Genomic DNA, 21,482 nt, shown 5'->3' on the forward strand with positions numbered 1-21,482 from the left:
TTTTTATATATTTTATTTATTGACTCTATTTAATTTGTAAAATATGTGTATACACACACACACACACGTAGAAAAACATTTAGTATACACATCCAGAAAAATTTTTTTTTTGCATATACTATTATATATTGTACATATATTTATTAGTTTCAGATTTAGCCATTCGTATATTTTGCCTGTTTATGTTATTGTATTTTGCACAACTCTGTTGCTTGTGAAGCTCGCACACAAGAATTTCACTCACATGTGCTGTACCAATGTACCTGCACATGTGATGTGACAATAAAAGTGATTTGATTTGATTTGATATTGTAGGGATAGCCCAAGTGAACCGTGTAAACAGATCAGTAACCACAAGTATGTTTTGATAAGTGTCAGTTGGCCGGCCTAAGGACAGAAAATCCATGCCTACAACCTCCAAATGGTATGAGACTGAAATAGGGTGCAGTGGAGCCCTAGGTTCTACCCTCTCTTTTTGTAGACTACAGGGGACACAACCCAGATGAAACTGACGTACCTGCGCTTCCATGTTAACCCAGTAGAACCGCTGCCGTATCCGAGAGAGGGTTCGATCTACCCCCGCATGAGCAGCAGCCTTCCGCCACACCTCATGGCACCTGGAACTAGGACACACAACTTGATAACGAGTCTCCTGGGTATATTCATCCAACACTTTACGGCACAGTATTCCGTCTTTAATAAAAAGTCTTTTTTGTTGCTGCAGGAGTCGTCGCACACCATGTGACAATGTCTGATGTTCTAACTTTGTGGGTGCGACCTGGGCTTCCAGAAGTTGCTTTACTACTTGAATATCCGGATCACGAGCTTGTGCTTCTGCCCAGTCACTCCCCTCTACCTCACAGGTCAATTCAATGGCTGCTGAAGTGACTCCACGCTCTGATCCAGCCCCCTCCAGGTGCTCTGCTGGGACAGTGGGGAATCGAGAAAGGGCATCAGCATTAATATTACTCTTACCCGAACGATACTTCATCTCGCAGTCGAAAGAGGCCAGCTGGGCAACCCAACGTTGTTCTACTGCGCCCAAGCGAGCAGTCTGTAAATGGGCCACAGGGTTATTATCAGTATACACAACGAATCGTGCACCAGTCAGATAGTCTTTAAATTTTTCGGTAACTGCCCACTTAAGGGCTAACAGCTCCAACTTGAAGGAACTATAGTTGGCGTCATTCCGTTCCATGTGGTGTAAGCTTCTGCTGGTGTACGCTATTACCCTTTCTTGGCCCTCTTGAACCTGGGCCAAAATGGCTCCCAGCCCGCAACCACTGCTGTCAGTATACACAATAAAGGGAAGAGAGTAATCTGCGTATGCTAAAACAGGTGCTTGCGTTAAAGCTGCTTTGAGTGCCTCAAATGCTGTTTGACATTCTGGGGACCACTGCACTTTGCGACGGTCTGTTTTCTTGTTCACAGGGACCCCTGTCAATATTGCATTTAAAGGGCGTGCGATTTTAGCAAAGCCGGACACAAAACGTCTGTAGTAGCCAGCCAGGCCCAAAAAGGATCTGACTTGTCTGATGGTATCAGGGACCGGCCAATCCATCACTGCAGAAATCTTATCAGGGTCTGGTCTTACACCACACTTATCCACTACATGCCCCAGAAATTTCACCTCCTGTTGCAGGAACTTGCACTTTTTCGGCTGTAACTTCAACCCATGACGCCACAGCCTCTGAAACACTTCATCTAAATGCTGTAAATGAGACGAAAAGTCAGGTGAATAAATGATAATGTCATCCAAGTACACCAATAAAGACTCTGCAATCTGTCCACTCAAACAGTGCTGCATCAGCCGTTGAAATGTAGCGGGTGCATTGCACAGACCAAACGGCATCCGCTCGAACTCAAACAACCCGACTGGGGTAGTAAAAGCAGTCTTGTATAAAACCCCTGCGATTTGTGCATATAGACTGTTCCACGGACCCCCTCTAACCACTGCTAAGGTGGTACATTCCTCCCATCCTTTGTTTGTGTTTGCGCTGGTTCACCGTGATAGCGCTGGTGGAGCTGGGCTGTTGTACTGAATATGTGTCGTGCGTGTGCGTGAATGATAAGTAAGTGCCTTGTATTTGTTTGTTCTATGGTTGTAACTTATCATATACTTGCCTATGTACATTGTGTCATGCTTTTATAGAGTTTTCCAGCGGTTTGTGTAGCCACGAGACACTGTATATTCACGCTGATTTGACCAAAATGGTGCTACCCTTGTGAACTGAGCTGCCCAAAGTAAAGATGGAGTCTATCCCTGTGCAGCAGCCCATTTGTGTCCACCAGGGGGTGGTGTTTAGTCATTTTCGAATTAGTCTTTCTGTTCAACCCTTTCTGTATTATTTAGACCAGTTTGGTTGACTTTAATTGTTTGCTAATTGTAATTTCTGTTATTTTACAGAACCACACACACATACATATACTCACACGAATTCACTTCTGGAGATGTTTTGGATTAAAGGAACCCTAATTATCATTGCTGTGGACCCTCTCTTTCATCATATAAGTCACCTGTGCCTTCTGACCGAGGATAGGAAAATCCTGCTGTAATTTGCCAGTTTATTAAGCACACACATGTCCAGTTCAAGTGGTCCTTCGAGCCGGAGTAATTACAGCTTTTCCTAACATGCCGACATCCCGATATGATGAAGAACAACCAGGTGCCCAGCACAGGAGACCACATAGGGCTCCAAGATATCTGGATGACTTCATCTGGACCTATCCCCCACAGCCGACTAACCCAGTTCCACCGAATACTAACGCAGCTACTCCAATACACCAAACCGCTGGCATCGACGGCTCACCAGAGATGGAGAGAATAAGGAGGATGGAGCAGTGTGTTACTCAGGTACAGGAGCAGATGAGGGAGATACAGAGCGCTATACAAGTGTCTTTGAACTTTGGCCAAAGAACCCCCCAAGTACAGTTACAAACCCAGGTCCGGAGCCATAGTATGCCTTTACTAATTGTGGATAATAATCCTACACAAGCTCCTCCTATGGGCGGACTAGAAAACATCCCTCCCATATCTCCAGTAATACCTGGCCCTCAGTTTCATACTGTACAGCAGACCTCCCCTTCCACAGCTCATCATGTTGATAACCCTCAAATATTACAGTCAACAGCTCCTACTCTCCCTGTTAACCGACCTATTCCTCAGCCCCCTCTATACGTCCACTCTTCTATGCCATCAGCTGCTCAGCCAACACCAGTGGTACCCCGGTCTGCATTTACAGCAACAGATCAGCCACGTCCTCCCTGGTATCAACAAAGAGACCTGAATTGGCAGTCATCAACCCCACAGTGGTCTGTGCCACACAGTGCTGCTCAGTTTAGTATCCCTGGCACTATGCAGTACCCTGTCACGCTGCCGCCTGGCATGCCCTCTCCAGGTTATCCACCTTGGACTTTAGGCCCACCTCTCAGTCAGCCATACGTTACACCAGTGCTGCCACCTGCTGTTAGCTCACAGTATACCTATCAGCATCCTGCTCCAGCTGCACCGCCACCTGTCAGTTCACAGCATGATGTAATTCAGAGCAGCCCACAACACTCCTCATCTCTGCTTTCCTCTCAGAGACCGAACTTGATGGAGATGGCTATTTCCTCTTCTTATGGCATCCCTAAACCCAACCTAATCCGCTTCACCACAGGAAAAGAGAGTGATTTCCTGCTACTGAAGAAAGGTCTGGATGGAGTTTTGGGACCACATCCACATCTGTCTGAGGATTACAAATTCCAAGTACTGCTGGATCATCTAAAGTTTCCTCCTGCGTTTCAGCTTGCAAAGAGGTATGTGCATGACCCTATGCCCTTCACTAAAGCAATGCAGGCTCTACAGCAGCGCTATGGACAACCACGCCAATTAGTCCAAGGTGAAATTAACAACATTTTGAGAGCTCCTACAGTGAAAGCTGGAGATGCACAGGGGTTTGAAGACTTTGCTCTATCAGTTAGTAGTTTGGTGGGACTACTAAACTCCATGGAAGGAGCTGCTAAGAGCGAACTAGAGTGTGGCTCCCATGTGGACCGGCTTTTGAGTAAACTCCCCTTCTCCTATCAAGACAGTTTTGCTGAATATTGTCTTGCAAAGGGCATCTTGCGGAGTGACTCAGCTAACACCTATACTCTCCCTGACTTTGCACAGTGGTTGGAGAGGAAGTCACAGGCCATACAGATATCACGAAGGGCTACAGAAAGCTACATATCTGATAAACCCCGCTCAGATCGTAGAGACAAGTCATCACGACCATTAAAGACATCCTCATCAGTCTACTATGGCACTGACAAGCCTACAACACCGATGGCTAATACCACTTCAGCCCCTACTGACAGTAAAGAACCTATGAAAGGGAAGAAAAGAGAGAAATTTAAGCCCTACTGCCCCTTCTGTAGCAGTACAGAACATTACTTGAGTTCCTGTTCTGACTTCAGTAAGCTGAGTACTACACAGATTATTACGTGGATTAATGACAATAAGAGATGCTGGAGATGTGGTCGGAGTCACCAGCCTGACAGTTGCAATCTGAAGAAACCTTGTGCCACCTGTGGAGAACAACACCTGCAGATCCTTCATGAAGCTGCCTCTCGCTCAAACAAGAGTATCCTGACATTGAGTACAGCCTCCAGCATGGTGTATTTGGACCAAGTCACTCATTCAGGCAGAGTCATGCTTAAAGTGGTCCCAGTTACCCTCCACAATAATGGGCGATCTCTGTCCACCTACGCCATTCTTGACGATGGATCAGAGCGGACTATTGTCCTATCTGCAGCGGTTCATTACCTGCAATTAAATATCACAGAGGAGTCCCTCAAACTACGAACCATCAGGCAGGAGGTGTCACAGTTACAAGGCGCATCTGTTTCTTTTGAACTAAGCGCACCCAGCTCTCCCCAAATCAAACATCACATCAGACGTGTTTTTACTGCTAAAGAACTTAATCTGACAAAACAATCCTGTCCAGTGGACATACTCCATCAGAGATATCCACATCTGGCCGACGTTCCCATCAAAGCATTTAAGGATGTGCAGCCTATGCTTCTTATAGGCTCAGATAATGTCCAGCTCATCACCCCTCTGTCACCTGTCAAAGTTGGTCCACTAGGCAGCCCTGTTGCTGTCAACACTAACCTCGGTTGGGCCATCCAGGGACCGGCTACCTTTCTACATCTACCTACTGAAGCTTCATGTCTGCACACATCCCTGTTACCAACTCCTTCTCAAGCGCTAAGACAGAACGTTGAGAAGCTGTGGCAGTTAGATGTGCTCCCCTTTCGATCAGAGAAAGAGGTAACTCGCTCTAAACAAGACAAAGAGGCACTGGAGTTACTGCAGAAAACCACAGAACGTGTACAGGTGGATGGAATAGCTCGCTATGCTACTCCTCTGCTTCGCCGCAGAGACTCCACTAAACTACGAACTGACCATGGCGCAGTGATGGCTCTCCTTCGGTCCGCAGAGAAGCGCCTGATTAAAGTTCCTGATCTAGCGGCTGTGTACAATGCAGAAATACACAAACTGGAACAAGCAGGTTATGTAAGAAAACTCACTCCTGAAGAGGCAAACCGCACAGATGAATCCTGGTTCATTCCCCATCATAATAATAATAATGATAATAATAATAATGGATACTTTATTGATCCCCATGGGGAAATTACTTGTTTTTTCTCTGCATTTGACCCATTCACTCAGTGAAGCAGTGGGCAGCCCACTAAGCAGGCGCCCGGGGAGCAGTGTGTAGGGACGGTACCTTGCTCAGGGGTACCTCAGGTATCATATTGGGCATCATAACAATAAGCCTAGGATAGTTTTCAACTGTTCCTTCCAATACAGGCAAGACTGCCTTAACGATCAGCTGCTACCAGGTCCAACTCTCGGTCCATCCTTAATAGGTGTCCTGTTGAGATTTAGGGAGCACCCTGTTGCTGTGAGTGGGGACATACGAGGTATGTTCCATCAGGTGCGGCTTCTTCCGCATGACCGGCCCCTGCTGAGATTCGTGTGGAGAAATATGGAAAGAGATCGGAGCCCGGACATTTATGAGTGGTGTGTCCTGCCCTTTGGAACCACATGCAGCCCCTGTTGTGCCACGTATGCCCTTCAGCGTCATGTGCAGGATCATAAAGATGGCAATGAACAAGTACTAAACTCAGTGCTGCGCTCATTTTATGTTGATAACTGTTTGCAATCTCTGCCCTTTGCTTTGCAGGCACGACCACTTGTCGATAACATCAGAGAGTTGCTATCTACTGGTGGTTTCGAAATCCGACGGTGGGCAAGTAACTACCCAGAGGCCATTGCTCATCTCCCCTCTGAAGCAAAGTCCCCTACCTGCGAGCTGTGGTTGACTGAACACCAACCAGATCCCCAAGAACCAACCTTAGGCTTGGCATGGCACTGCTCCACAGACCAGATCGCCTACAGATGTCGGCCAGTGGTTCCTCAGGAGTGAACCATGAGAAACATCTACAGCATCCTCGCCTCTCAATACGACCGACTGGGTTTCATCATCCCCTTCACGACCCGGGCAAAGGTTATTGTTCAACGTCTGTGGCAGAACGACAGGAACTGGGATGATCCCATCGAGGGCGAGTTACTCCAGCGATGGCAAGAGTGGGTGAGTGAGCTACAGTATCTACCAGAAATCTGTCTGCCTAGATGCTACACAGCCCCAGCAACCCAAGAGGGAACTTTCCAGCTGCATGTATTCTGTGATGCGTCAGAGAGTGCTTACGGAGCAGTGGCATATTTGAGATTTAAATCGGCAGAACATGAGGTCCACACTGCCTTTATCATGGCCAGATCACGTGTAGCTCCCCGCAAGAAACTGTCAATTCCCCGTTTAGAGCTGTGTGCCGTACTGGCTGGGGCACAACTGTCTAGACTCCTCCTCAGTGAGCTTACTCTGCCCATTAGTGAGACTACTTTATGGACCGATTCTACCACTGTGTTGAACTGGATCCAGTCCGAGTCCTGCCACTATAAAGTGTTTGTAAGTACTCGTATTGCCGAAATACAGGAGCTGACTGAGGCCGCCAGCTGGAGGTATGTCCCCTCGGCTTTGAACCCAGCAGATGACATCACCCTTACCATGACAAGGGTTCTCGCCACCCCCACATCAGGGGTTTCAGGCAGTGCCTCCACTAGGGCACAATAATCTGTTCCTTGTGGACCCATCTGAGCCCGGCCCCACACCATTATTTCACTCCTCGGGGGAACTTTAATTTTGCGTCGGCCAGCTAGCCGTACATACCCCACCATTCCGTCCTCCACTGTACTTGCTTCTATCCGTCTGCATGTTGCGAAGGCAGTCCTCCAGGCCTGTTGATTCGTTAATTGCTGTGGGACAGGAACAGTCTTTTCCGGCCACTTAAATACATTCCAACAATCAGTGGGTGCGTACAATGGTCATCTTTTACCACCACAACCCCGCGTCCAGGAACCTTAACACCTTCCTTTTCCATGTCCAGGACAGCATAGGTGGTATAGGGAATTTCCAGACCATTGGCGGCTCTCAGCTTAAAGGCAGTTGGAGTTTTCTCAAGCTTAGCCTGGGAAAAATGCTCATTAAACAAACTCTCCTGTATCAAAGTCATTTGTGATCCTGTATCTAACAAGCCTTGAAGCTCCACCCCCTCGATCACTATCTTCACTGTTGGACACCGCCCAATAAATGTTTCTGTGGCCCTTAATTGCTTAGGTGAACCAAAAGCCCCCGCCCCTCGGACCTCAGCAGCAGGGTCATCTAGTTTAAACTTGGCTGGGAAGAAATGGAGGTCCGGCAAAACCTAGCTATATGTCCTGCTTGTTTACACCTCCGACAGATAGGCCGACCTTGTGCATCCCAGCTAGCATTTAATTGTCGCAGTCTTCTCCTAAACTGAGGTGCAGGCGGAAGAGTAGCTACAGCTGGCTGAGTGGAGCCTCTAATTTCTCTTACTAGCTCTTGTGCCAATCCCTTCATTTGTGCCTTGACGTCCTCCAGTATCTTCTGCTTTAACACCTGTCTCCAATCTTCTTTCTGTTCAACCTTAAAAGGAGCATGAGACTTATTTACAGACAGGCAGGTTACCTCAGACTGGGGCTGTACATGTTCTGAGTCAAGCAGCAGTGCCTCCTGGCGTATGGCAGCAAAATCTTGATCTGGGTTACGCCGCACATAGACTTTCAGTGCCTGACTTACAGGGCCCTCCCGCAATCCTAGCAACAATTGATCTCGCAGGGCTGCATCAGAGGGGACATTATCTGGATCATGCTTTCGCAACCTACAGTATAATTCTCTCAACCACAAAATAAATGAAGATACGGTTTCACTTGGGTTCTGAGTGCAACTAAAAAACTGTGACCTAAGAACTGGGGTGGGGACACGATCACCATATAAAGAGTCTAAAAAAGAAAAGATTTTTTGTACTTGGTCTCTTTCACTGGTTTCAAGAACACTGACCTGACGTTTAGCCTCACCTGCTAGCGCTCCCAACACAATAGCAACTTTCCTCACTTCAGGCAAATCCTGCGATCCCAGCAGCCCCTGCATCTGCTCCTTCCAATCCTGATATTGCACATCCTGATCAGGCCCTTTAAATTTCGGCAGCCACGGGGCTCCGGGATATACAGGCATCATCATCTTTGCTATTCCCCTGACTAGCCCAATTATGTAACGGAGCGAAGGTGATTTTATTTCCACAGTGTTTTTTAAAGGAGGGAAACCTTCCTCCAAACGGACAGAGCAGTGGAGCCGCCAAGGGAAAGCACACGAATAAAAACTGTATAGTTAAAATATAATTTATTATATTTAAATAGTTAAAAATATAAAATGAATTAAAACAACCCTGGCCAGGGGACAACACAGTAAAAATCAATAAAACACAACATTAAAAGTCCAGTGGCGTCTGCCACGGTATAAGAGTCACTAAGAATTAAATGCTCATTAAACAAACTCTCACTGCTGAGTGACATTTCAGACACTGAGATTCATCCTATAGCTGTCAGCGATCATGCTCCTGTATCTTTAACACTAATGCACAAGAATAATACTACGCCAAGTAAAAGCTGGAGATTTAATACATCATTGCTTAAAGATGAAGACTATAAGAGTCACTAAGAATTAAAAATCCAGACGTCAACAGTGTGTAGAATCTCTTAGGACGGTAAGTGACAGAAGTGACGAGTAAGGTAAGCGACCCATGTTGTAGGTGACGTCAGACGCCGGAGATTTGGCGGGAAAAAAAGCAAATGGTAGCATAGAGTTTAACAAAGGTTTTTCAAGCTTCAGTATTACCAAATATACTAATCAATTGTCATATAACTAACAACATCTGTCCTATCATCTCTAACACCCTGGAGGACAATGGGGAGAGTTTAGACGCTCTCCAAGATTACATCGACCGCTGTTTTCAAGATTTAGTAATGAAGAAGGCCCAGAGTGCATCTTCCCTGGCCAAAATTGAGACGCCGTCATCGAAGAGATGTCGCCCGGCAGACTCCCCCGGTACAACATCGCCTGCCGGCAAAGACATCGCAGACATCCTGGAGTCAATCGACAAGCGATTGTCCAGTTTCGATGCGAGGCTGTCCCTGGTGGAGATTTTACACCGGGAATTTAAATCTCTGAGAGAATCCCTGGAATTCAGCCAGCAGCAGGTGGAAACGCTTGCCGCTGAAAATGCCACGCTACGGGAGTCGGTCAAATCTCTCACCGATAACGTGACCCAGCTAAACATTGAAAATAAAAAAATAAAAGAGTCCGTTATCGATCTACAAGCCCGTAGCATGAGAGATAATCTTGTGTTTTCTGGTATTCCAGAATCTGCCGGAGAGGACGCGGAGGCAACGGTGAAAAGCTTCATTAAAATCCACCTGAAGCTGCCGGAGGACACCGTAAAGAACATCGACTTCGATAGAGTGCATCGCTTGGGGGGCGTGAGGTCGCGGACCGGGAGACCACGGCCTATTGTGGCCAAATTCGGTCAATTCAAACAGAAGGAACAGGTGAAGAGTCGCGGCAGAGAGCTGAAAGGAACGGACTTCAGCGTGAACGACCAGTTCCCCAAAGAGATCCTGGAACGACGCAAGGTCCTGTTCCCAGTTCGACGTAGCTTCATCCAGAAAGGCTCCCGTGCTGTCATCGCCGTGGACCGGCTCTACGTGGACGGACAGCTCTACCGCGACCCCGGCACCACACTGTGGTTATATTGACTGCACTCCAGATAAGAACCCACTACACTCTTTTCTTATTCATTCACACTTTCTCCTTTAACATGGGTTTAACCTAGTAATATCAATATGATGTCATAGCAGATATAACACCGTCACCCTCCGTCATTACTTTAATTGGAATGTTTCCATTTCGTTTCTTTTTTTGTTGTTGTTGCTCACAGTTCATGTGGTTTCTTTCTTTCTCTTGTCTTTCACTGCTGTGATCACCTACTTCCCCACTCACCTACAAACAACACCCTCTATTTCTCCATATTTTCACAACATGATCACGCAAACACATCCGCTCAACGGCAACACATTCAAAACAGCCTCACAGCACGCACAGACTTGCAGGACACATAACACAAGCCACGCTTGTTCATATTAGTGAATATTCACACACATAGTCAGACTTATGGAGCCTCTCACCACACTTTTTTTTCTCTCTCTCTTTCTATTTACAAACAAGGGATGTTTCCACATTCTCTCCACCTGTCTAAACAAAACACCCAGCATACATCATTAGACATACACACACAATTATGGGCATGCTGAGGTTTGTCACATGGAATGTAAATGGAGCTGGCACCAGAGGAAAGAGGTTAAAGACATTTAACCAGCTTAAAAAACTACAGGCAGATGTTGTTTTATTACAAGAAACTCACAGACCTGTCACAGGTTTAAACGAACTTAAAACACCTGAGTTTCCTAACGTGTTTGCAGCCTGTTATAATTCTAGACAACGGGGAGTAGCAATTTTAATACATAAAAATGTTAATTTTACAGTACTCGATACAGTTATAGATCCAGAGGGTAGATTTCTAATTATTAAACTATCAATATTGAACAAAAAACTATGTATTGTAAGTATATATGGTCCAAATGTTGATGAACCCTCATTCTTCCACGGATTTTTTAGTACACTCTCTGAACACCTCGATTGCATACTCAACCTTGGATTAAATGAAGAAATGGATAGGCTCAACACAACAGGAACTCAGCGCAATTGGCAATCCACAAATATAATCAAACAGTATATGAGCGACTTTGGCCTTCGCGATGCATGGCGCTCCCTTCACCCCAACAGTAAGGAATATACTTTTTTCTCGCATGTTCATCACTCTTACTCTCGTCTGGATTATTTTCTGGTCAGCAGCTCACTGCTGAGTGACATTTCAGACACTGAGATTCATCCTATAGCTGTCAGCGATCATGCTCCTGTATCTTTAACACTAATGCACAAGAATAATACTACGCCAAGTAAAAGCTGGAGATTTAATACATCATTGCTTAAAGATGAAGACTTTATTAAATATTTTAAAAAGGAATGGACTTCATATTTAGACTTTAATGACACTCCCGGAATATCTGCTTCTGTTCTATGGGAAGCAGGGAAAGCTGTGATGAGAGGTAAAATAATTTCTTTCTCATCACACAAAAAGAAAGAAGAAAACAAAAATATTCAGGAATTAGAAAAAACCATCAAATCACTAGAAGAAGCCTACGCGTGCGACCAAGATCAGGAAACATTGAACAAAATACGCAAGACAAAACTAGAATTAAATGAAACTATTAATAAAAAAACACAATTCCTTATACAAAGACTTCGCTTGCAGAATTTTGAACACAGTAACAAATCAGGTCGATTTCTAGCTAACCAGCTAAAAATAAATAAAGAAAAAACAACTATATGTGCTGCTAAAGATTTATCGGGGAACACAATATATGACCCTGGAAGAATAAACAACATTTTTAGGGATTTCTATGAAACTTTATACTCACCACAAATAAACCCATCTAAAAATGAAATTGATCTGTTTCTTGACAACGTAACTCTTCCAAAATTACTAGACAGTCAAGCAATGGAACTGGATTCGCCACTGACGCCAAGTGAACTCCAGGAAGCCCTGATAAGTATGCCCAATAATAAGGCTCCAGGTCCAGATGGCTTCCCTGCAGAATTCTACAAAGAATTCTGGACAATTCTGGCACCAGTATTCCACGGAATGTTGCAGGAAATCGAGGAAAATGGCAGACTACCACCAAATATGAATTCTGCCAACATTAGTCTCCTGCTAAAACCAGGCAAAGACCCTTTATTTCCCTCAAGCTATCGTCCAATTTCTCTTTTAAATGTAGACCTTAAAATAATCTGCAAAGCTCTCTCAAAGAGATTAGAGAAAATAACCCCCCTCTTAATTCATCCTGACCAAACTGGTTTCATAAAAGGTCGGCACTCCTCAACAAACACTCGTAGATTACTTAATTTAATAGACTACTCATACAATAAAAACATCGAAACCATAATATTATCTCTAGATGCAGAAAAAGCATTTGACAGAGTTAACTGGAAATTTTTATTCGCAACTTTACACAAATTTGGTTTTGGAAACTCTTTCATAAACTGGATAAGAATATTATACAATTCCCCAACAGCTCGTATCAGAACAAATGACCAGACATCCTCCAGCTTCTGTCTCCTGAGGGGCACCAGACAGGGATGCCCACTCTCCCCTTCACTTTTTGCAATTTTTATCGAACCTCTAGCAGCAGCATTTAGACAGGCTACAACAATTAAGGGCATAAAATGTAAGAACATAGAACATAAAATCAGTCTCTATGCGGATGATGTGTTGCTTTTTCTGCAAAACACACAAACCAACCTCTCTGAGGTAATTACTCTAATAAACTGGTTTTCAAGAGTTTCAGATTATTCAATTAACTGGCCAAAATCTCCAGTTCTCCCCATTAACTGCTCCTTCCATAATTCTTCCTCTGCCCCACTGCAATCTGGAAATATTAAATATTTAGGTATTAATGTTTCTCCTAAGCTTTCAGACTTAACTAAATTAAACCACATCCCACTTCTAAAGAAAGTAGAAGGCGATCTGACTAGATGGAAATCTTTACCCATATCACTCATGGGAAGGGTCGCCACTATAAAAATGATGATCTTGCTAAAAATAAATTACTTATTTTTGATGATCCCTAACAAACCATCACAAGATTGGTTCAGATCTCTGGATTCATATATTTCCAAATTCCTTTGGAAAGATAAACCCCCGCGTATAAGCTTAAAAACGCTGCAAAGAACCAAGGATAGAGGAGGATTAGATCTGCCTAATTTTCACCAATACTTCTTAGCCAACAGGCTTCAGTTCATCTCAGAATGGTTAAAACATACCTTCTTAGATAAGCCCTGGCTAGATGTCGAACAGGCACTATGCAAGGATCTAGAGATTTCAGACCTACCATTTATTTATCCACCAGTGTGTGAATGTGAGAGTGAATGAATAGTGGTATTGTAAAGCGCTTTGGGTGCCTTGAAAAGCGCTATATAAATCCAATCCATTATTATTATTATTATTATTATTATTAGCTCAAACATCAAAAGACACGAATGCTTTAAAAGTATCAACATCAGCTTTTCTCTGACAGCATGGTGGGAGTTTCTAAAAATAACAGAGTCTTCATTAATCCCATGCAAACGTACACCTATCTGGAATAACCCTGACATATTACAAAACAATAATATGATTAATTTCCCAGAATGGAGTTGTAAAGGAATTAAATACTTAGAACATATATTAGAGGGAACAGAATTTATTCCATTTGACAGACTAGTTGCACAATATGGGATCAACAAGAAAAGATTTTTAGAATATCAACAAATTAAATCAATAGTAAAAAAGAAATTTAACCTCAGTCAAGGTGAACTACAAACACCACCAAGTGTGGCACATTTCCTTACTCTTAAATCCCCCAAATTATTATCTAAAATATACAGAACACTTTCTAAATTAGATGAATCAATATCCCTTCCTATTGCAAAGTGGGAAGCAGATTTATCAGTCAGCTTTGACCAAAACTTCTGGTCTCAGGTATGCTTAAAAACCTTTAAATTGATTAAAAATCCCAGTCTGCAATTAATACAATACAAAATACTACATAGAGTGCACTATACAGGTCATCGGATGTTCAAGATGGGCTTTACATCTTCCAACAACTGCTCACACTGTCAAGGCAATACACCAGACAATTACATTCACGCTCTTTGGTTCTGTCCACCAGTGCAGAAGTTTTGGCGCGAGATATGTGAAGACTTATCGAAGTGTCTGAAATGTAACATTCCAACTTCCCCCTTAGTGTGTTTGTTGGGCAGCTTAGATAATGTCACTTCAGAAAAGAATATAGCCCATATGGTTTTCACTGCCCTATGCATAGCCAAGAAAACGGTCCTCATGAACTGGAAAAATAAAAATAATCTTAATTCTAACCAATATAGAAATTATCTATTAGATTACATTAGTCTTGATACAGCCTCTGCCACCACATCAGATCAATTGCTCTGGGCTCCTTTGATCAGCTCCATCACCTAGTGGGGGTGGGGGGTCATAGTTTGGTCCCGCCTTCACTGTTGTGATTGGTGTGGGGGTAGGGACAGGCTTAGGGCGTCGGGGGGTTCCCCGGAGGCATCTTCCTTGGGGGGCTCAACCCGGGGTAGCGGTCATGTCCGGTTGGGGGCTCTGTTGGCTCTCGGGTGACTGTTTCCTTGTGGCTGCGTGCAGCGGGGCTAGGGGAGGGTCTGTGCTGACGGACGTGGATTACTAACCTGGTAGCCTGGCTGCCCCTGGGTGGGTCCGGGATGGGCGTGAGATTCTGGGGGCACTCCGTCTCTGGGCTGGGGCCCTGGCCGGGCCTCGGGGCCTTGGGTCCTGGTTGGTGTGTTGCCGGGGTTGTGGGCGAGTGGGTGCATGGGGGCCCATCCCTGGCGCAGGGTGCCGCCGGTGCGTCGAGCCACCTGGGGGGCTCTTCAACTGGTGGGGGAGATTGTCACACCTTGCAGGAGCTTTCCTCTCCTCAGGAACTCTCTGCAGGAGGGGGAGATACAGGAGAGGTGGAGGAAGATCTCAGCCTGGGCGTCTATTGTCTCATGTAGTCTGGAAGATGAGTGGATGGTTCGGTGGGTGCAGTTTTCTCTGTGGTGGGGTTGGGTGGACAGTCCCGGGCTCTGTGGGGCCCGGGGGTGCTGCTGCACTGGGCCCCGGTCTGGATGGGCCTGGGCCCCCTTTCCCTGGCGGGTCGCGGAGTATGGGAGTGCCTACTGGGGTCAGCGGGGGAGCTGGCCCCAGGGAGGGGTCACCTGCCCCTCCCTTCCTTCCCTCCCCATCTCCAGCTGCCTCCCTCTTCCCGCTCCACCACAACCACCCACACATGCAGGGTCTTGGAGTAGGGGTATGTCACCAGGGTGCAGAGGAGGCTACCCCCCCCCCCCCCCCCTGTCCCCTTCTAGCTGCCTCTGCCTCAATTTTATCCCACAACTTAGACATTCACATTATTCACACTCTCATTACACATACATATAGGATCTTGGGGGTGGGCACGATACACGGAGTCCAAATTACCATCAGGGTGTACACCTCACCCCTGGCGTCGTTGCCCACCTCTCAATTTTAAATACACGTAGACATTGAAGGCTAGCAGGAGGGACTATGCGCTTACCTGCTGCTCTCTGGCAGGTAGCTCCATGCCCTCCTGGGTTTTAATTGCACCTTAGAACACACATGCATCAACACTACAATGAGCGGGTGGAGGGAGGTTTGGAGTCTTCTCCTGGTGTAAATTGGAGTTATCATCATGTAAGGGCTCTTCTTTACCGGCTTTGCTCTATTCCTCTTTACCCGTAAGACCCTCTCTGTACACTGATAATCAGGTGGTTCTTAACACACTCAAAATCTGGTTTCAGTTTAGACGTCACTTTAATTTTGTAATGCCGTCTTCCTCGGGTCCTCTAAGCAACAACCATTTGTTTCCCCCTTCACTTTTGGACTCGACATTGGACATCGACATTTTGGACTCTCAGTGTGGAGTGACAAGGGTATAAAACAGTTCAAACATTTATATGTGGATGGTGTTTTCGATAGTTTTCCCAACTTGTCTTCTCGTTATAATCTCCCTATTACCCATTTGTTTCGCTATTTTCAAATTCGAAATTTTGTTGCCAAGTGTTTCCCAAATTTCCCCTCTTTAGCTCCAGAACTGCAGTGGGAAACTACGTTATCATTTGTTCCTCATCACAGAGGAACCATTTCGAAACTCTATGATGCTATTCTGTCTTTTAGTAACCACTCTAATGTTAAGCTTAAGTGTACATGGGAAGGAGAACTGGGAATTCGAATACATGAGGAGTCTTGGGAACAGGCTATAACAAGGGTACGATCTTCCACCTCCTGTGCTCGTCTTGGACTTATTCAATTTAAGGTCATACACAGGGTGCATTTCTCTAAGTCTAGACTTTCTGAATTGTATCCAGAAGTGGAAAATAAATGTGATAAATGCCACGGTTCTCCTTGTCACCTTAGCCACATGTTTTTTCTGTGTCCTGAGCTACAAGGTTTCTGGACAGGGTATTTTGCTATTATGTCAACTGTTCTTGGGGTAACTCTTCATCCTTGTCCTCTGATTGCTGTATTTGGGATTCCTGTTCGCTCACTTACACTTGATTCCACACAAAAGGATATTATAGCCTTCACATCCCTATTAGCGAGACGTCTAACATTGTTGCATTGGAAGCCTGTTAAGTATCCTACTGTTTCCCGGTGGCTTAAAGATGTCATGTTTTTTTTAAAACTTGAAAAAATTAAATATACGTTGAGAGGTTGCACAGCCAAATTTTTTCACAAGTGGCAACCCTTTATCTCTTATTTTGCTAGTCTAGAGGTATTGCCTGTTTAAATCTACTTTTGTTACTGTTATATTCCTCTATGTTTGATGGTTGTGTTGATCTGTGTGGGACTGGGGGGGGGGGGGGGGGGCGTTGTGTTTTTTTTTTCCATATATATATATATATATATATATATATATATATATATATATTTTTTTTTTTTTTTTTTTTTGTTTACTTAGGAAAATGAAGAAAGGTTGATTGTATTTCGGTAACTGCACTCTAAGAAATGACACACTGATGTTGGTAGCATTATGTAAATGTTTTATGTTAAAACTAATGCCACCAATTGGTTTTTAACTTTAAACACAAGTATGTTGTTTTGAATTTAATTAACAACACAATATTTCAATACAACAAATTGCAGTAAATTAAATCCAACGTAAAAAGTTCATTTAAAATGAAGAGCACTTTAATTTAAAGAGGATTGTCCTAAGAGGCTCTCCGTACTTCTGAGTTTGCACATGTGCAGTGTAGAAGTTTGATCATCCGCCATTTTCAACTGAGACTTGCATGTGCTTAGTATCCTGGATAGGATCTATTGCCATCTGAGGATTATTTGGTAAGTACAACAATTTAAGTATGACAAATTTGATTAATGTATGCTAACTGATAAACTTCTGACACTTTCAGGAATACTTTTTCATTTTTTTTAAACAAATGATGCCTGGTAAATTTTTTAACACTTTAGCTTAAGAAGTGTTAGAAGTATGAAGACATTTAACAAATATTGTTGAACCTGCTTCGGTGTAATTTTCCAAAATCTTTTGCGATTCCTGTTAAGGTTAGACTTTCCTACTGAGACCGACAGTTTTAAAATTACTCCCAACATCTACTGCACCTGCTCCCTGACATCAGTAATGACCACTGGGAGCGCCAGCGATCCTGTAGTTTGAAGAATGAAATGCATGTGTAGTGTATTTTAGAAACATGCATCAATTAAGTTGCTACGTTGTTTGAAAAAATTCGACTCCATGTTGATTTCTGGTTTAGTGTCAAACTCAGGGATTTAAGCGATTAACACTTTGATTTGTAAAGTATAAGACATGCGTTCATCTGTTGTCATTGAAGTGCAGAATAATGTGTAACACTGTTATATATATATATGTGTGTGTATATATATATATATATATATATATATATATAATGCATTTAACTCCTTGTATCAGTTTCCATTGGTTATCAAAGTAACAATTTGTGTGTTCCCTTTTCATTTTAGGTTGGTTAGCTAGTTCTGTCTCTCAATAGATGCAACAAAAGTGGCTCAGATGTGGTTGTAAGTATTTGAGGTATTAATGGAATGTGTACAACATAGATAAACAAATCTATGCTCTTTAAAAAAAAACAGTTATTGATGATGATTAACAAACTTCTTTCATTTTTTTCCCTAGGTTTTAAATGTGGAAGTGCAGACAGTGTGCTGAAAGTGTTTTGACAAGGTACCAATTACTAAAGCATTACAGATTAAAGCATGGCCATTATGGTCAAAGACACTCATATCCATGCACATACTATGAATGCCCTTGTTCATTTAAAACATGGAATGCTCTCAAAACACATTTGAGTCGATGTCATATTGATTCTTCAAGTAGATCAGGAGAACCAGTTATCTTTACATGTTCCTTGTGTCCTGGAAGCGAACTGATATCAGTTAAAGAGTATTTCTCCCATATTAACAACCATCTCAAGTGTTTTGAGACAGTCACTTGTATCTTTCAAAACTGTTCATTTCAAACAAATATATATGGTACTTTCAAATCGCATAAGAATAGAAAACATGGAAATTGCACAGAAAAAGACTTTAAACCTGAAGTTTTGAAAGGGTTTGTAAATGAAGATCAGCTATCTGAGGAACACTTAACAGATGATAGAGAAAATCACTCTAACTCCAGTGGTCCTAGTTTTGTTGAAGCTGAAAATGAGAACTTGCAGGAAACCATAATTAGGAAATTTGCTGCTGTCTTGCTCAAATTAGAGATTTTTTCACATGTACCCAGCTCTGCCATTGATGAATTGTTGGAAGAATTACACTTCATTTTTACTTCTGCTGTAGTGCCCGTTTCAAACACAACCGCTGTTGAGGTATTCAGGAGGCACAAAGTTCAGGCTGACTTTCAAATAATTAATGAAGTTAACCTTGCCATTAATGCAAATAATCCTGTGGTGAAAGCTATAGCGAAGGGTGGTCCACTTTCCACCTCATTTAAACGTAAACAATATTATAAAGAATATTTTGAAGTGCTGGAACCTGTTGAGTATAAACTTGAAGCATATTCCAATAAGACTTTTCAGTATGTTCCCCTGCTGAAGTCTTTACATCAGTTACTTTGCCGTAAAGATATAATTGATAAGCTTGTTGACAACTACACAACCTGCCTTGAAAGTAATAACCAATACACTTGTTTTCAAGATGGTGAATATTACAAAATAAATCCTTTTTTTTCTAGTGAAGTTTTGCGGATCTCTCTGTGTTTATATGTAGATGATTTTGAAGTTTGCAATCCATTGGGAACATCACGCAAGAAACACAAGCTTTGTGCTGTGTACTGGACTTTTGGTAACTTGCCCCCTGGTAGCAGCTCAGCCCTTTCATCAATCTATTTAGCACTGCTGTGCAAAGTGGATTTTGTCAAAGAATACGGCTATCAAAAACTTTTTGAGCCACTGTTGCATGACCTAGTAACTTTAGAGCAGGAAGGGGTTTTCATTCCACAGCTTGGATCATTCATTAAAGGGACCGTTCAGTGCGTTATAGCTGATAATCTTGGGGCTCATGGCCTAGCTGGATTTATTGAGAGTTTCTCAGGAAAATATTTTTGCCGCTTTTGTACAGCTCAGCTTTCAGACATCCAGCAGCTCGAGGTGAAATCAGGAGCCTTTGACCGTAGGACCAAGGAGGTTCATCAGTTGCACATTAAAACCTGTGAGGAAAAAGGGGTAAGCTGCTTTGGTGTAAGGACAGGATGTGTTTTAACTAAGAGCTTATCTCACTTTAATGTGATAAGTGGATACCCACCTGACATTGTCCATGATCTATTCGAAGGCATAGTTCCCATTGAACTGGCAAAGTGCATTGCAGTGCTAATATCTAAAAAGTTATTTACTCTTCAACATCTGAATAATCTCATACTGTCTTTTCCCTACAAATGTGGGGATAAAACTAACCGTCCTCACGTGTTACCCAAAAACCTGCAGCAGAAGCACACAATTGGTGGGAATGCACATGAAAATTGGTGCCTTCTTCGGTTACTTCCACTAATTGTTGGAAAACTTGTTCCTATTGATGAACCTGCATGGCAGGTGATATTGTATTTGAAAGATATTGCAGATTTGGTTGTGGCAAATGTTCATACTTTAGAATCTATTGCATATCTGGAATGCACAATCTCAGATCATCGTAAATGCTACCAAGCACTCTTTCCTGATCAAAGGTTGTTGCCAAAACATCATTTTCTGGAGCACTATCCTGAAATGATTAAATGTTTTGGTCCTCTTGTATCATTATGGACTATGCGGTTCGAGGCCAAACATAGCTTTTTTAAGCAGGTTGTTAGGCACATACATAATTTCAGAAATGTAACATTTACACTGGCAAACAAGCATCAGCTAATGGTTGCTTATAATTTGCTTCGCCCTGACAACGAGAAGTCTTCATTGGAAGTTTTGCAAACCTCAAGAGTCTCAATTGATATCCTTCATGATGATGTTGTGAACTCGCTTGTACAGAAGCACCCAGAAATCTCTGAAATAAACCTGGCCCAAAGTGTCACTGTCAATGGCATCAGATATAAAAAGGGCATGATAGTTGTGCATGGATCCTGTGGTGGTCTTCCGGGATTTTCAGAAATAATGCAGTTGTGCATTATTAAAGACGAGTTGACTCTTATTGTTAAAAAACTCAACTCCTATCACTGCAAATTCCTTGTAGCTTGACAAGATTTATTGTCTTAATTTTAGCCAGATTATCTTGTCCATCTTGTTTTGAACATTACAAGCTAGTTTCCAGTCTCATGTGTTAGATGATTAGACTTGTTTCAAGTATATATTACTTTTTTTCCTTATTTAGTCTGTATATCTAAAAATGAACCATTTTACATTTATTTCAAGCAAAAATAGCTTTTAGATAGAGTGTAAAACAAAAATTATCTCAAAATAAGAAACATTCACCTTTTTCCTTGAAATAAGAAAGTCACTCATTGGAAGGTATTTATTTCAGGTTTTTAAAGAAAGGACATCTTCAAGGTTATATTTTGTCATAACATAGACACTGTTTCTGAAATTGACTGGGTAATATGACGTAAAATCAAGTAGGTCTTCAACATCAGTCAGTTCAGTTGCTTGGGCAAGGTTGGGAATTGCAATTTCATAGGCAAGAAAGTCTTTGTTGAAACCCAAGGTTTCATACACCTGGTATTCAAAACAATAAAGTACACTATTAACAATAAAAATGTTTTTTACAAGTCCAAAGATAGGGTTTAAACCATTTGCTGAAATGAGTATAAGAGACCTGTCACAGATGTATTTGTTTCCATGTAAAATAAGCCACTTTACTCTAAC

The sequence above is a fragment of the Maylandia zebra genome, linkage group LG15, assembly GCF_041146795.1.
Source record: "Maylandia zebra isolate NMK-2024a linkage group LG15, Mzebra_GT3a, whole genome shotgun sequence".
NCBI lineage: Eukaryota > Metazoa > Chordata > Actinopteri > Cichliformes > Cichlidae > Maylandia > Maylandia zebra.